This window comes from Eubalaena glacialis, chromosome 4, assembly GCF_028564815.1.
Source record: "Eubalaena glacialis isolate mEubGla1 chromosome 4, mEubGla1.1.hap2.+ XY, whole genome shotgun sequence".
Lineage (NCBI taxonomy): Eukaryota > Metazoa > Chordata > Mammalia > Artiodactyla > Balaenidae > Eubalaena > Eubalaena glacialis.
Genome location: NC_083719.1, coordinates 164,362,632 through 164,377,683, shown reverse-complemented (window position 1 = coordinate 164,377,683; position 15,052 = coordinate 164,362,632).

Sequence of the window (15,052 nt, the reverse complement as noted above, 5' to 3'; positions counted from 1 at the left end):
CAGGACCGCAAGCCAACTTTCTCCTGTAAGTATGGGGTCGTAAGGTATGACTTTGTAGAAGGAATGTGAAAGAGTATTGGTTACTCAGTGCCGCTCAGCCTAGGGCACTGAGGCAGATATGCATGACATGTAGACGTGAGACAACAGATTGCCTTGAGCTGTTGGAGTGCTGAGGAAATCTAGCTCTCCCAAGGAGGCGTGCAGTGTGTTGCCCTACACTTAGCATATTGAGAGTGACTGGGAAAGGTTTCCGGGCCTGGATGTTTCTGAGCTTCCCAGTCGAGCATGCCGGTCCTCGGTGTTCTTGCAGGGAATAGGGTGCCCACGGGAGTTACTAGGTGTCTTCATAAGCGTACTAACGTTCAAAGAAAGCAGAACTGCAACTCATGTCTCCAGGAAACTGCTCCACGCTTCGGCTTCAGCAGGGCTCTTCAAGGCTTTACCTTGAGGAAACGACTCACGTCAAGTTTCCTTTGAGCTCTAGAGCTTCTAGGTGGAGCTCCCACCCAGGCTACGAAAGCACCCTGTTGATTTAGAGAAAACTCGTTCCCTTCCCAGAGCCCTGCCTACAGTGACTAGAGACCCGTCCAAAACACTGGTATTTAGGTAGCTTCAAGGCAGCATGAATGGAGCTTTCAAAATGGGAAAGCAAGCCTTGTGCCATCAGGTCTCCGTTTCCAGTGAGCACGCAGCCTACCCCCTTGTGATGTCTACCAAGTAAATATTCCCTCAAACTACACAATGGTCCCTTCCCTGAAGAATGTTTTCTTGGCACGGAGTTGTGCATGTAGCGAACTGCCTCTCCCAAGGAACGCTTTGGTAACGCTATCGGGGCTTAGGCTCTTCTAAAACCCTGCAGTGTAAGAGGAAGAACTGTGCTTTGGTTACAGGAGGAACGCAAGCCGAGTTTCTCCTGTAAGTATGGGGTCTTAAGGTATGACTTTCTAGAAGGAATGCGAAGCAGTTTTGATTTCTCAGTGCCGCTCAGCCTAGGGCATTGAGGCAATTTGCATGACATGTAGGACGTGAGAGAACAGATTACCTGGAGCTGTTGGAGTGCTGAGGAAATGTAGCTCTCCCAAGGAAGAGTGCAGTGTGTTGCCCTACACTTAGCATACACAGAGTGACTGGGAAAGGTATCCGGGCCTGGATGTTTCTTAGCAACCCAGTGGAGCCTGCCAGTACTCGGTGTTCTTGCACGGAATAGGGTGCCCAGGCGAGATCCTAGGTGTCTTGAAAAGCGTAGTAACGTTAAAAAAAGGAGAACTGCAACTCATGTCTCAAGGAAACTTCTCCACGTGCTGCTTCAGCAGGGCTCTTCAAGGCTTTACCTTGAGGAAAGGACTCACGTCAAGTTTCCTTGTAGCTCTAGAGCGTCTCAGGAGGAGCTCCCACCCAGGCTACGAAAGCACCCTGTTGATTTAGAGAAAACTCGTTCCCTTCCCAGAGCCCTGCCTACAGTGACTAGAGACCCGTCCAAAACACTGGTATTTAGGTAGCTTCAAGGCAGCATGAATGGAGCTTTCAAAATGGGAAAGCAAGCCTTGTGCCATCAGGTCTCCGTTTCCAGTGAGCACGCAGCCTACCCCCTTGTGATGTCTACCAAGTAAATATTCCCTCAAACTACACAATGGTCCCTTCCCTGAAGAATGTTTTCTTGGCACGGAGTTGTGCATGTAGCGAACTGCCTCTCCCAAGGAACGCTTTGGTAACGCTATCGGGGCTTAGGCTCTTCTAAAACCCTGCAGTGTAAGAGGAAGAACTGTGCTTTGGTTACAGCAGGAACGCAAGGCAACTTTCTCCTGTAAGTATGGGGTCTTAAGGTATGACTTTGTAGAAGGAATGTGAAAGAGTATTGGTTTCTCAGTGCCGCTCAGCCTAGGGCACTGAGGCAGATATGCATGACATGTAGACGTGAGACAACAGATTGCCTGGAGCTGTTGGAGTGCTGAGGAAATCTAGCTCTTTCAAGGAGGCGTTCAGTGTGTTGCCTTACACTTAGCATATTGAGAGTGACTGGGAAAGGTTTCCGGGCCTAGATGTTTCTGAGCTTCCCAGTCGAGCATGCCGGTCCTCGGTGTTCTTGCAGGGAATAGGGTGCCCACGAGAGTTACTAGGTGTCTTCATAAGCGTACTAACAATCAAAGAAAGCAGAACTGCAACTCATGTCTCCAGGAAACTGCTCCACGCTTCGGCTTCAGCAGGGCCCTTCAAGGCTTTACCTTGAGGAAACGACTCACGTCAAGTTTCCTTTGAGCTCTAGAGCGTCTCAGTTGGAGCTCCCACCCAGGCTACGAAAGCACCCTGTTGATTTAGAGAAATATCGTTCCCTTCCCACAGCCCTGCCTACAGTGACTAGAGACTCGTCCAAAACACTGGTATTTAGGTAGCTTCAAGGCAGCATGAATGGAGCTTTCAAAATGGGAAAGCAAGCCTTGTGCCATCAGGTCTCCGTTTCCAGGGAACACGCAGCCTACCCCCTTGTGATGTCTACCAAGTAAATATTCCCTCAAACTACACAATGGTCCCTTCCCTGAAGAATGTTTTCTTGGCACGGAGTTCTGCATGTAGCGAACTGCCTCTCCCAAGGAACGCTTTGGTAACGCTATCGGGGCTTAGGCTCTTCTAAAACCCTGCAGTGTAAGAGGAAGAACTGTGCTTTGGTTACAGGAGGAACGCAAGCCGAGTTTCTCCTCTAAGTATGGGGTCTTAAGGTATGACTTTGTAGAAGGAATGCGAAGCAGTTTTGATTTCTCAGTGCCGCTCAGCCTAGGGCATTGAGGCAATTTGCATGACATGTAGGACGTGAGAGAACAGATTACCTGGAGCTGTTGGAGTGCTGAGGAAATGTAGCTCTCCCAAGGAAGAGTGCAGTGTGTTGCCCTACACTTAGCATACACAGAGTGACTGGGAAAGGTATCCGGGCCTGGATGTTTCTTAGCAACCCAGTGGAGCCTGCCGGTACTCGATGTTCTTGCACGGAATAGGGTGCCCAGGCGAGATCCTAGGTGTCTTGAAAAGCGTAGTAACGTTAAAAGAAAGGAGAACTGCAACTCATGTCTCAAGGAAACTTCTCCACGTGCCGCTTCAGCAGGGCTCTTCAAGGCTTTACCTTGAGGAAAGGACTCACGTCAAGTTTCCTTGTAGCTCTAGAGCGTCTCAGGAGGAGCTCCCACCCAGGCTACGAAAGCACCCTGTTGATTTAGAGAAAACTCGTTCCCTTCCCAGAGCCCTGCCTACAGTGACTAGAAACTCGTCCAAAACACTGGTATTTAGGTAGGTTCAAGGCGGCATGAATGGAGCTTTCAAAATGGGAAAGCAAGCCTTGTGCCATCAGGTCCCCGTTTCCAGTGAACACGCAGCCTACCTCCTTGTGATTTCTACCAATTTAATATACACTCTAGCGACACACTGGTCCCTTCCCTGAATAACGTGTTCTTGGCACGGAGTTCTGCATGTAGCGAACTGCCTCTCCCAAGGAATGCTCTAGGTACGCTATAGGGGCTTAGCCTCTTCTAAAACCCTGCAGTGTAAGAGGAAGAACTGTGCTTTGGTTACAGCAGGACCGCAAGCCAACTTTCTCCTGTAAGTATGGGGTCGTAAGGTATGACTTTGTAGAAGGAATGTGAAAGAGTATTGGTTTCTCAGTGCCGCTCAGCCTAGGGCACTGAGGCAGATATGCATGACATGTAGACGTGAGACAACAGATTGCCTTGAGCTGTTGGAGTGCTGAGGAAATCTAGCTCTCCCAAGGAGGCGTGCAGTGTGTTGCCCTACACTTAGCATATTGAGAGTGACTGGGAAAGGTTTCCGGGCCTGGATGTTTCTGAGCTTCCCAGTCGAGCATGCCGGTCCTCGGTGTTCTTGCAGGGAATAGGGTGCCCACGGGAGTTACTAGGTGTCTTCATAAGCGTACTAACGTTCAAAGAAAGCAGAACTGCAACTCATGTCTCCAGGAAACTGCTCCACGCTTCGGCTTCAGCAGGGCTCTTCAAGGCTTTACCTTGAGGAAACGACTCACGTCAAGTTTCCTTTGAGCTCTAGAGCTTCTAGGTGGAGCTCCCACCCAGGCTACGAAAGCACCCTGTTGATTTAGAGAAAACTCGTTCCCTTCCCAGAGCCCTGCCTACAGTGACTAGAGACCCGTCCAAAACACTGGTATTTAGGTAGCTTCAAGGCAGCATGAATGGAGCTTTCAAAATGGGAAAGCAAGCCTTGTGCCATCAGGTCTCCGTTTCCAGTGAGCACGCAGCCTACCCCCTTGTGATGTCTACCAAGTAAATATTCCCTCAAACTACACAATGGTCCCTTCCCTGAAGAATGTTTTCTTGGCACGAAGTTCTGCATGTAGCGAACTGCCTCTCCCAAGGAACGCTTTGGTAACGCTATCGGGGCTTAGGCTCTTCTAAAACCCTGCAGTGTAAGAGGAAGAACTGTGCTTTGGTTACAGGAGGAACGCAAGCCGAGTTTCTCCTGTAAGTATGGGGTCTTAAGGTATGACTTTGTAGAAGGAATGCGAAGCAGTTTTGATTTCTCAGTGCCGCTCAGCCTAGGGCATTGAGGCAATTTGCATGACATGTAGGACGTGAGAGAACAGATTACCTGGAGCTGTTGGAGTGCTGAGGAAATGTAGCTCTCCCAAGGAAGAGTGCAGTGTGTTGCCCTACACTTAGCATACACAGAGTGACTGGGAAAGGTATCCGGGCCTGGATGTTTCTTAGCAACCCAGTGGAGCCTGCCAGTACTCGGTGTTCTTGCACGGAATAGGGTGCCCAGGCGAGATCCTAGGTGTCTTGAAAAGCGTAGTAACGTTAAAAAAAGGAGAACTGCAACTCATGTCTCAAGGAAACTTCTCCACGTGCCGCTTCAGCAGGGCTCTTCAAGGCTTTACCTTGAGGAAAGGACTCACGTCAAGTTTCCTTGTAGCTCTAGAGCGTCTCAGGAGGAGCTCCCACCCAGGCTACGAAAGCACCCTGTTGATTTAGAGAAAACTCGTTCCCTTCCCAGAGCCCTGCCTACAGTGACTAGAGACCCGTCCAAAACACTGGTATTTAGGTAGCTTCAAGGCAGCATGAATGGAGCTTTCAAAATGGGAAAGCAAGCCTTGTGCCATCAGGTCTCCGTTTCCAGTGAGCACGCAGCCTACCCCCTTGTGATGTCTACCAAGTAAATATTCCCTCAAACTACACAATGGTCCCTTCCCTGAAGAATGTTTTCTTGGCACGGAGTTCTGCATGTAGCGAACTGCCTCTCCCAAGGAACGCTTTGGTAACGCTATCGGGGCTTAGGCTCTTCTAAAACCCTGCAGTGTAAGAGGAAGAACTGTGCTTTGGTTACAGCAGGAACGCAAGGCAACTTTCTCCTGTAAGTATGGGGTCTTAAGGTATGACTTTGTAGAAGGAATGTGAAAGAGTATTGGTTTCTCAGTGCCGCTCAGCCTAGGGCACTGAGGCAGATATGCATGACATGTAGACGTGAGACAACAGATTGCCTGGAGCTGTTGGAGTGCTGAGGAAATCTAGCTCTTTCAAGGAGGCGTTCAGTGTGTTGCCTTACACTTAGCATATTGAGAGTGACTGGGAAAGGTTTCCGGGCCTAGATGTTTCTGAGCTTCCCAGTCGAGCATGCCGGTCCTCGGTGTTCTTGCAGGGAATAGGGTGCCCACGAGAGTTACTAGGTGTCTTCATAAGCGTACTAACAATCAAAGAAAGCAGAACTGCAACTCATGTCTCCAGGAAACTGCTCCACGCTTCGGCTTCAGCAGGGCCCTTCAAGGCTTTACCTTGAGGAAACGACTCACGTCAAGTTTCCTTTGAGCTCTAGAGCGTCTCAGTTGGAGCTCCCACCCAGGCTACGAAAGCACCCTGTTGATTTAGAGAAATATCGTTCCCTTCCCACAGCCCTGCCTACAGTGACTAGAGACTCGTCCAAAACACTGGTATTTAGGTAGCTTCAAGGCAGCATGAATGGAGCTTTCAAAATGGGAAAGCAAGCCTTGTGCCATCAGGTCTCCGTTTCCAGGGAACACGCAGCCTACCCCCTTGTGATGTCTACCAAGTAAATATTCCCTCAAACTACACAATGGTCCCTTCCCTGAAGAATGTTTTCTTGGCACGGAGTTCTGCATGTAGCGAACTGCCTCTCCCAAGGAACGCTTTGGTAACGCTATCGGGGCTTAGGCTCTTCTAAAACCCTGCAGTGTAAGAGGAAGAACTGTGCTTTGGTTACAGGAGGAACGCAAGCCGAGTTTCTCCTGTAAGTATGGGGTCTTAAGGTATGACTTTGTAGAAGGAATGCGAAGCAGTTTTGATTTCTCAGTGCCGCTCAGCCTAGGGCATTGAGGCAATTTGCATGACATGTAGGACGTGAGAGAACAGATTACCTGGAGCTGTTGGAGTGCTGAGGAAATGTAGCTCTCCCAAGGAAGAGTGCAGTGTGTTGCCCTACACTTAGCATACACAGAGTGACTGGGAAAGGTATCCGGGCCTGGATGTTTCTTAGCAACCCAGTGGAGCCTGCCGGTACTCGATGTTCTTGAACGGAATAGGGTGCCCAGGCGAGATCCTAGGTGTCTTGAAAAGCGTAGTAACGTTAAAAGAAAGGAGAACTGCAACTCATGTCTCAAGGAAACTTCTCCACGTGCCGCTTCAGCAGGGCTCTTCAAGGCTTTACCTTGAGGAAAGGACTCACGTCAAGTTTCCTTGTAGCTCTAGAGCGTCTCAGGAGGAGCTCCCACCCAGGCTATGAAAGCACCCTGTTGATTTAGAGAAAACTCGTTCCCTTCCCAGAGCCCTGCCTACAGTGACTAGAGACCCGTCCAAAACACTGGTATTTAGGTAGCTTCAAGGCAGCATGAATGGAGCTTTCAAAATGGGAAAGCAAGCCTTGTGCCATCAGGTCTCCGTTTCCAGTGAGCACGCAGCCTACCCCCTTGTGATGTCTACCAAGTAAATATTCCCTCAAACTACACAATGGTCCCTTCCCTGAAGAATGTTTTCTTGGCACGGAGTTGTGCATGTAGCGAACTGCCTCTCCCAAGGAACGCTTTGGTAACGCTATCGGGGCTTAGGCTCTTCTAAAACCCTGCAGTGTAAGAGGAAGAACTGTGCTTTGGTTACAGGAGGAACGCAAGCCGAGTTTCTCCTGTAAGTATGGGGTCTTAAGGTATGACTTTCTAGAAGGAATGCGAAGCAGTTTTGATTTCTCAGTGCCGCTCAGCCTAGGGCATTGAGGCAATTTGCATGACATGTAGGACGTGAGAGAACAGATTACCTGGAGCTGTTGGAGTGCTGAGGAAATGTAGCTCTCCCAAGGAAGAGTGCAGTGTGTTGCCCTACACTTAGCATACACAGAGTGACTGGGAAAGGTATCCGGGCCTGGATGTTTCTTAGCAACCCAGTGGAGCCTGCCAGTACTCGGTGTTCTTGCACGGAATAGGGTGCCCAGGCGAGATCCTAGGTGTCTTGAAAAGCGTAGTAACGTTAAAAAAAGGAGAACTGCAACTCATGTCTCAAGGAAACTTCTCCACGTGCTGCTTCAGCAGGGCTCTTCAAGGCTTTACCTTGAGGAAAGGACTCACGTCAAGTTTCCTTGTAGCTCTAGAGCGTCTCAGGAGGAGCTCCCACCCAGGCTACGAAAGCACCCTGTTGATTTAGAGAAAACTCGTTCCCTTCCCAGAGCCCTGCCTACAGTGACTAGAGACCCGTCCAAAACACTGGTATTTAGGTAGCTTCAAGGCAGCATGAATGGAGCTTTCAAAATGGGAAAGCAAGCCTTGTGCCATCAGGTCTCCGTTTCCAGTGAGCACGCAGCCTACCCCCTTGTGATGTCTACCAAGTAAATATTCCCTCAAACTACACAATGGTCCCTTCCCTGAAGAATGTTTTCTTGGCACGGAGTTGTGCATGTAGCGAACTGCCTCTCCCAAGGAACGCTTTGGTAACGCTATCGGGGCTTAGGCTCTTCTAAAACCCTGCAGTGTAAGAGGAAGAACTGTGCTTTGGTTACAGCAGGAACGCAAGGCAACTTTCTCCTGTAAGTATGGGGTCTTAAGGTATGACTTTGTAGAAGGAATGTGAAAGAGTATTGGTTTCTCAGTGCCGCTCAGCCTAGGGCACTGAGGCAGATATGCATGACATGTAGACGTGAGACAACAGATTGCCTGGAGCTGTTGGAGTGCTGAGGAAATCTAGCTCTTTCAAGGAGGCGTTCAGTGTGTTGCCTTACACTTAGCATATTGAGAGTGACTGGGAAAGGTTTCCGGGCCTAGATGTTTCTGAGCTTCCCAGTCGAGCATGCCGGTCCTCGGTGTTCTTGCAGGGAATAGGGTGCCCACGAGAGTTACTAGGTGTCTTCATAAGCGTACTAACAATCAAAGAAAGCAGAACTGCAACTCATGTCTCCAGGAAACTGCTCCACGCTTCGGCTTCAGCAGGGCCCTTCAAGGCTTTACCTTGAGGAAACGACTCACGTCAAGTTTCCTTTGAGCTCTAGAGCGTCTCAGTTGGAGCTCCCACCCAGGCTACGAAAGCACCCTGTTGATTTAGAGAAATATCGTTCCCTTCCCACAGCCCTGCCTACAGTGACTAGAGACTCGTCCAAAACACTGGTATTTAGGTAGCTTCAAGGCAGCATGAATGGAGCTTTCAAAATGGGAAAGCAAGCCTTGTGCCATCAGGTCTCCGTTTCCAGGGAACACGCAGCCTACCCCCTTGTGATGTCTACCAAGTAAATATTCCCTCAAACTACACAATGGTCCCTTCCCTGAAGAATGTTTTCTTGGCACGGAGTTCTGCATGTAGCGAACTGCCTCTCCCAAGGAACGCTTTGGTAACGCTATCGGGGCTTAGGCTCTTCTAAAACCCTGCAGTGTAAGAGGAAGAACTGTGCTTTGGTTACAGGAGGAACGCAAGCCGAGTTTCTCCTCTAAGTATGGGGTCTTAAGGTATGACTTTGTAGAAGGAATGCGAAGCAGTTTTGATTTCTCAGTGCCGCTCAGCCTAGGGCATTGAGGCAATTTGCATGACATGTAGGACGTGAGAGAACAGATTACCTGGAGCTGTTGGAGTGCTGAGGAAATGTAGCTCTCCCAAGGAAGAGTGCAGTGTGTTGCCCTACACTTAGCATACACAGAGTGACTGGGAAAGGTATCCGGGCCTGGATGTTTCTTAGCAACCCAGTGGAGCCTGCCGGTACTCGATGTTCTTGCACGGAATAGGGTGCCCAGGCGAGATCCTAGGTGTCTTGAAAAGCGTAGTAACGTTAAAAGAAAGGAGAACTGCAACTCATGTCTCAAGGAAACTTCTCCACGTGCCGCTTCAGCAGGGCTCTTCAAGGCTTTACCTTGAGGAAAGGACTCACGTCAAGTTTCCTTGTAGCTCTAGAGCGTCTCAGGAGGAGCTCCCACCCAGGCTACGAAAGCACCCTGTTGATTTAGAGAAAACTCGTTCCCTTCCCAGAGCCCTGCCTACAGTGACTAGAAACTCGTCCAAAACACTGGTATTTAGGTAGGTTCAAGGCGGCATGAATGGAGCTTTCAAAATGGGAAAGCAAGCCTTGTGCCATCAGGTCCCCGTTTCCAGTGAACACGCAGCCTACCTCTTTGTGATTTCTACCTAATTTAATATACACTCTAGCGACACACTGGTCCCTTCCCTGAATAACGTGTTCTTGGCACGGAGTTCTGCATGTAGCGAACTGCCTCTCCCAAGGAATGCTCTAGGTACGCTATAGGGGCTTAGCCTCTTCTAAAACCCTGCAGTGTAAGAGGAAGAACTGTGCTTTGGTTACAGCAGGACCGCAAGCCAACTTTCTCCTGTAAGTATGGGGTCGTAAGGTATGACTTTGTAGAAGGAATGTGAAAGAGTATTGGTTTCTCAGTGCCGCTCAGCCTAGGGCACTGAGGCAGATATGCATGACATGTAGACGTGAGACAACAGATTGCCTTGAGCTGTTGGAGTGCTGAGGAAATCTAGCTCTCCCAAGGAGGCGTGCAGTGTGTTGCCCTACACTTAGCATATTGAGAGTGACTGGGAAAGGTTTCCGGGCCTGGATGTTTCTGAGCTTCCCAGTCGAGCATGCCGGTCCTCGGTGTTCTTGCAGGGAATAGGGTGCCCACGGGAGTTACTAGGTGTCTTCATAAGCGTACTAACGTTCAAAGAAAGCAGAACTGCAACTCATGTCTCCAGGAAACTGCTCCACGCTTCGGCTTCAGCAGGGCTCTTCAAGGCTTTACCTTGAGGAAACGACTCACGTCAAGTTTCCTTTGAGCTCTAGAGCTTCTAGGTGGAGCTCCCACCCAGGCTACGAAAGCACCCTGTTGATTTAGAGAAAACTCGTTCCCTTCCCAGAGCCCTGCCTACAGTGACTAGAGACCCGTCCAAAACACTGGTATTTAGGTAGCTTCAAGGCAGCATGAATGGAGCTTTCAAAATGGGAAAGCAAGCCTTGTGCCATCAGGTCTCCGTTTCCAGTGAGCACGCAGCCTACCCCCTTGTGATGTCTACCAAGTAAATATTCCCTCAAACTACACAATGGTCCCTTCCCTGAAGAATGTTTTCTTGGCACGAAGTTCTGCATGTAGCGAACTGCCTCTCCCAAGGAACGCTTTGGTAACGCTATCGGGGCTTAGGCTCTTCTAAAACCCTGCAGTGTAAGAGGAAGAACTGTGCTTTGGTTACAGGAGGAACGCAAGCCGAGTTTCTCCTGTAAGTATGGGGTCTTAAGGTATGACTTTGTAGAAGGAATGCGAAGCAGTTTTGATTTCTCAGTGCCGCTCAGCCTAGGGCATTGAGGCAATTTGCATGACATGTAGGACGTGAGAGAACAGATTACCTGGAGCTGTTGGAGTGCTGAGGAAATGTAGCTCTCCCAAGGAAGAGTGCAGTGTGTTGCCCTACACTTAGCATACACAGAGTGACTGGGAAAGGTATCCGGGCCTGGATGTTTCTTAGCAACCCAGTGGAGCCTGCCAGTACTCGGTGTTCTTGCACGGAATAGGGTGCCCAGGCGAGATCCTAGGTGTCTTGAAAAGCGTAGTAACGTTAAAAAAAGGAGAACTGCAACTCATGTCTCAAGGAAACTTCTCCACGTGCCGCTTCAGCAGGGCTCTTCAAGGCTTTACCTTGAGGAAAGGACTCACGTCAAGTTTCCTTGTAGCTCTAGAGCGTCTCAGGAGGAGCTCCCACCCAGGCTACGAAAGCACCCTGTTGATTTAGAGAAAACTCGTTCCCTTCCCAGAGCCCTGCCTACAGTGACTAGAGACCCGTCCAAAACACTGGTATTTAGGTAGCTTCAAGGCAGCATGAATGGAGCTTTCAAAATGGGAAAGCAAGCCTTGTGCCATCAGGTCTCCGTTTCCAGTGAGCACGCAGCCTACCCCCTTGTGATGTCTACCAAGTAAATATTCCCTCAAACTACACAATGGTCCCTTCCCTGAAGAATGTTTTCTTGGCACGGAGTTCTGCATGTAGCGAACTGCCTCTCCCAAGGAACGCTTTGGTAACGCTATCGGGGCTTAGGCTCTTCTAAAACCCTGCAGTGTAAGAGGAAGAACTGTGCTTTGGTTACAGCAGGAACGCAAGGCAACTTTCTCCTGTAAGTATGGGGTCTTAAGGTATGACTTTGTAGAAGGAATGTGAAAGAGTATTGGTTTCTCAGTGCCGCTCAGCCTAGGGCACTGAGGCAGATATGCATGACATGTAGACGTGAGACAACAGATTGCCTGGAGCTGTTGGAGTGCTGAGGAAATCTAGCTCTTTCAAGGAGGCGTTCAGTGTGTTGCCTTACACTTAGCATATTGAGAGTGACTGGGAAAGGTTTCCGGGCCTAGATGTTTCTGAGCTTCCCAGTCGAGCATGCCGGTCCTCGGTGTTCTTGCAGGGAATAGGGTGCCCACGAGAGTTACTAGGTGTCTTCATAAGCGTACTAACAATCAAAGAAAGCAGAACTGCAACTCATGTCTCCAGGAAACTGCTCCACGCTTCGGCTTCAGCAGGGCCCTTCAAGGCTTTACCTTGAGGAAACGACTCACGTCAAGTTTCCTTTGAGCTCTAGAGCGTCTCAGTTGGAGCTCCCACCCAGGCTACGAAAGCACCCTGTTGATTTAGAGAAATATCGTTCCCTTCCCACAGCCCTGCCTACAGTGACTAGAGACTCGTCCAAAACACTGGTATTTAGGTAGCTTCAAGGCAGCATGAATGGAGCTTTCAAAATGGGAAAGCAAGCCTTGTGCCATCAGGTCTCCGTTTCCAGGGAACACGCAGCCTACCCCCTTGTGATGTCTACCAAGTAAATATTCCCTCAAACTACACAATGGTCCCTTCCCTGAAGAATGTTTTCTTGGCACGGAGTTCTGCATGTAGCGAACTGCCTCTCCCAAGGAACGCTTTGGTAACGCTATCGGGGCTTAGGCTCTTCTAAAACCCTGCAGTGTAAGAGGAAGAACTGTGCTTTGGTTACAGGAGGAACGCAAGCCGAGTTTCTCCTGTAAGTATGGGGTCTTAAGGTATGACTTTGTAGAAGGAATGCGAAGCAGTTTTGATTTCTCAGTGCCGCTCAGCCTAGGGCATTGAGGCAATTTGCATGACATGTAGGACGTGAGAGAACAGATTACCTGGAGCTGTTGGAGTGCTGAGGAAATGTAGCTCTCCCAAGGAAGAGTGCAGTGTGTTGCCCTACACTTAGCATACACAGAGTGACTGGGAAAGGTATCCGGGCCTGGATGTTTCTTAGCAACCCAGTGGAGCCTGCCGGTACTCGATGTTCTTGAACGGAATAGGGTGCCCAGGCGAGATCCTAGGTGTCTTGAAAAGCGTAGTAACGTTAAAAGAAAGGAGAACTGCAACTCATGTCTCAAGGAAACTTCTCCACGTGCCGCTTCAGCAGGGCTCTTCAAGGCTTTACCTTGAGGAAAGGACTCACGTCAAGTTTCCTTGTAGCTCTAGAGCGTCTCAGGAGGAGCTCCCACCCAGGCTACGAAAGCACCCTGTTGATTTAGAGAAAACTCGTTCCCTTCCCAGAGCCCTGCCTACAGTGACTAGAAACCCGTCCAAAACACTGGTATTTAGGTAGGTTCAAGGCGGCATGAATGGAGCTTTCAAAATGGGAAAGCAAGCCTTGTGCCATCAGGTCCCCGTTTCCAGTGAACACGCAGCCTACCTCCTTGTGATTTCTACCAATTTAATATACACTCTAGCGACACACTGGTCCCTTCCCTGAATAACGTGTTCTTGGCACGGAGTTCTGCATGTAGCGAACTGCCTCTCCCAAGGAATGCTCTAGGTACGCTATAGGGGCTTAGCCTCTTCTAAAACCCTGCAGTGTAAGAGGAAGAACTGTGCTTTGGTTACAGCAGGACCGCAAGCCAACTTTCTCCTGTAAGTATGGGGTCGTAAGGTATGACTTTGTAGAAGGAATGTGAAAGAGTATTGGTTACTCAGTGCCGCTCAGCCTAGGGCACTGAGGCAGATATGCATGACATGTAGACGTGAGACAACAGATTGCCTTGAGCTGTTGGAGTGCTGAGGAAATCTAGCTCTCCCAAGGAGGCGTGCAGTGTGTTGCCCTACACTTAGCATATTGAGAGTGACTGGGAAAGGTTTCCGGGCCTGGATGTTTCTGAGCTTCCCAGTCGAGCATGCCGGTCCTCGGTGTTCTTGCAGGGAATAGGGTGCCCACGGGAGTTACTAGGTGTCTTCATAAGCGTACTAACGTTCAAAGAAAGCAGAACTGCAACTCATGTCTCCAGGAAACTGCTCCACGCTTCGGCTTCAGCAGGGCTCTTCAAGGCTTTACCTTGAGGAAACGACTCACGTCAAGTTTCCTTTGAGCTCTAGAGCTTCTAGGTGGAGCTCCCACCCAGGCTACGAAAGCACCCTGTTGATTTAGAGAAAACTCGTTCCCTTCCCAGAGCCCTGCCTACAGTGACTAGAGACCCGTCCAAAACACTGGTATTTAGGTAGCTTCAAGGCAGCATGAATGGAGCTTTCAAAATGGGAAAGCAAGCCTTGTGCCATCAGGTCTCCGTTTCCAGTGAGCACGCAGCCTACCCCCTTGTGATGTCTACCAAGTAAATATTCCCTCAAACTACACAATGGTCCCTTCCCTGAAGAATGTTTTCTTGGCACGGAGTTGTGCATGTAGCGAACTGCCTCTCCCAAGGAACGCTTTGGTAACGCTATCGGGGCTTAGGCTCTTCTAAAACCCTGCAGTGTAAGAGGAAGAACTGTGCTTTGGTTACAGGAGGAACGCAAGCCGAGTTTCTCCTGTAAGTATGGGGTCTTAAGGTATGACTTTCTAGAAGGAATGCGAAGCAGTTTTGATTTCTCAGTGCCGCTCAGCCTAGGGCATTGAGGCAATTTGCATGACATGTAGGACGTGAGAGAACAGATTACCTGGAGCTGTTGGAGTGCTGAGGAAATGTAGCTCTCCCAAGGAAGAGTGCAGTGTGTTGCCCTACACTTAGCATACACAGAGTGACTGGGAAAGGTATCCGGGCCTGGATGTTTCTTAGCAACCCAGTGGAGCCTGCCGGTACTCGGTGTTCTTGCACGGAATAGGGTGCCCAGGCGAGATCCTAGGTGTCTTGAAAAGCGTAGTAACGTTAAAAGAAAGGAGAACTGCAACTCATGTCTCAAGGAAACTTCTCCACGTGCCGCTTCAGCAGGGCTCTTCAAGGCTTTACCTTGAGGAAAGGACTCACGTCAAGTTTCCTTGTAGCTCTAGAGCGTCTCAGGAGGAGCTCCCACCCAGGCTACGAAAGCACCCTGTTGATTTAGAGAAAACTCGTTCCCTTCCCAGAGCCCTGCCTACAGTGACTAGAAACTCGTCCAAAACACTGGTATTTAGGTAGGTTCAAGGCGGCATGAATGGAGCTTTCAAAATGGGAAAGCAAGCCTTGTGCCATCAGGTCCCCGTTTCCAGTGAACACGCAGCCTACCTCCTTGTGATTTCTACCAAGTTAATATACACTCTAGTGACACACTGGTCCCTTCCCTGAATAACGTGTTCTTGGCACGGAGTTCTGCATGTAGCGAACTGCCTCTCCCAAGGA